The following is a 2,529-nucleotide window of genomic DNA, read 5'->3' on the forward strand; positions in this document are numbered from 1 at the left end:
CTTTGATTTTTCCCTCCCATTTTTCCCCTGACACCAACAATGTTTTCTTTACATGCTCTTAAAGTGACACCAGGTTCATTGCTTGGGGCATATTCATATAAACCATGATTTCTACATTCTTCCATCAGGCCAACTCAAATTCCCATGTTTTTTCATGGCCAACAGTGCAAAGACAACAGGAAGCCCAGAGTTTTGAAAGAGTTAAGCCTACTTCTCTATTCCCAAGAGGAAAGTAAAGAACTACCCTTCTGACTTTTACTCAAAAAAAAAAAAAGAAAAGAAAAGAAAAATCTTGGCTGTCGATATGATCACCAGGAATGCTAACTCATCAGCCACTTGGGGCCATAACTGTGGCTGCGTTCACCAATCCTTGGCCACATAAACGATGCCAATCCTGAGCCTGGTAAGGAGTTGGCCTGAAGAAGTCATGACAATGTGGCTCCATTGCCTTTCTGGAAAAATATGCTAAAGACCACTGGTTGTTTAATAATAAAATGTACCCTACAAGGTATGTTCTTCACCAAAAATGAGGCGATTCTTCCTAGTTGCAATGTCTTGCCTTTTTAAAACTCTTTTCTTGGGAGAAATGTGACTATCCCATTTAGGACAAGAAATGATGTAATTACGATTTGCATGCATGCCTCAATTTTCTACTCTCTGACCAGGGGCAGACATCACTAATTATTAAGGGCACTTCTTCAACTGAGTCTAGATGTAGTTCACGGTCATTAATGTATGTCACATGCATCACCAGTCATATGGGGTTGAAATGTGAGTAAAAGTACAGTAGGCCCAAAGTGAAAATAACCCAGATATATATTATCTGGTGAATAGATGGTAATATTTGGCCATTTACTTAATGGAATACTATTTGCTAATAAAAATGAATGGAACGTGAATATTTACAATGGGGATGAACCTCTAAATATCACGCTAAGTGAAGGAAGCCTGACGCATAAGACCACATATTGTATTGTGTTGTCCAAAAAATTCATTCGGTTTTTCCGTACGATCCTACAGAAAAATCTGAATGAATGTTTTGGCCAACCCAGTATGGGTTCACATATATGAAATGTCCAGAAAAGGCAAATATACAGACAGAAAGTAGTAATTATCTGGTGCTGGGGTAAGAAGGAAGAGTGACTGCAAGCAGGTTCAAAGTTTCTATTTGGGGGTGATAGAATGTTCTAAAATTAGATGGCAATAATTGTACAGCTTTGTAAATGTACAAAAGGTGATTGAACCATACACTTAAAACAAGTGACTTCAATGTTACGTAACTTTTATTTCAACAAAGCTGTTAAAATGCACATATGATTGGCTTGCAGACATTAGCTCTTCAAAGTCAGGGAGCCACGGAGGACACATCACTCCAGAACCACCCACTGACTTGCCATCTGATGTTAAAAAGAGGACTTTCTTCCTCTGCGTGGTTTCTTCATGAGTAGTTTCAGGTGTTGGAGCTGATGCTCTCTTGGGAAATTTAAGCTCTGATAGTCCCTAACAAGAAGCTTTTGGCTAAAATCAAGTGTAGTATGGGGGCTTCCCTGATGGCTTAGTGAAAAAGAATCCACCCGCCAGTGCAGGAGACACAAGAGAGGTAGTTTCTACTCCTGGATCAGGAATATTCCCCAGAGTAGGAAATGGCAACCTGCTCCAGTATTCTTGCCTGAAAAATTCCATGGACAGAGGAGCCTGGTGGGCTACATACAGTTCCTGGGGTCAAAAAGAGTCAGACACAACTGAGCAACTGAGTCTGCCTCCCACACATAGTCCCTAAGAAGAAGGAAAAGTAGGACTTTGCTGGTGGCCCAGTGGTGAAGAAGCCATCTTCCAATGCAGGGGATAAGAGTTGGATCCCTGATTGGGGAACTAAAATTCCACACACCTTGGGCAACTAAGTTTGAGTGCTGCAGCTATTGAGCCTGTGAACTCTGGAGCCCATATGCCACAACTAGAGAGAAGCCCGTGTGCCACAATGAAGACCTGATGCAGTCAAATTAGTAAATTTTTAAAAAAGAAGGAGAAGCAAGAATGGTGACTGCCATTGTTTGGGACAGTCACCTACTAGGCTGTGAAGTGTGGGGGGACTTGCTCTCTGCCAATGCCGTACACCGAATGTTGAACAGTGCCTGACTATTGGTTTAAGGAGATCAGGATTATAAACACCTAAGCGACTCCAAGGGCTTCCCAGGAGGCACTAGTGGTAAAGAACCTGCCTGCCAATGCGGGAGACATAAGAGACGTGGATTCAGTCCCTGGGTTGGGAAGATGCCCTGGAAGAGAGCATGTCAATCCACTCCAGTATTCCTGCCTGGGAAATCCCATGGACAGAGGAGCCTGGCAGGCTACAGTTCATAGGGTCACAAAGGGTTGGACATGACTAAAGCAACTTAGCATGCACACATGCAAAGGACTCCAAAAACAATATGAAAGTTATTAGAGTCCGCCTGGAAAATCCCATGTATGGAGGAGCCTGGTGGGCTGCAGTCCATGGGGTCGCTAAGAGTCGGACACGACTGAGCGACT

General features: G+C 42.9%; 1 long non-coding RNA gene across 1 annotated transcript in view; it reads right to left on the reverse strand.

Moving 5' to 3' along the window:
- Positions 1-1,261: 1,261 nt before the first annotated feature.
- Positions 1,262-2,529, reverse strand: part of LOC120869595 — a 5,195-nt gene continuing 3,927 nt past the window's right edge. Inside the window, exon 2 of the long non-coding RNA XR_005722565.1 lies at positions 1,262-1,500. This is a non-coding gene — a long non-coding RNA (uncharacterized LOC120869595). The remainder of the gene's footprint in view (positions 1,501-2,529) is intronic.

Source organism: Oryx dammah, unplaced genomic scaffold (assembly GCF_014754425.2).
Source record: "Oryx dammah isolate SB20612 unplaced genomic scaffold, SCBI_Odam_1.1 HiC_scaffold_10, whole genome shotgun sequence".
NCBI classification, from domain to species: Eukaryota; Metazoa; Chordata; class Mammalia; order Artiodactyla; family Bovidae; genus Oryx; species Oryx dammah.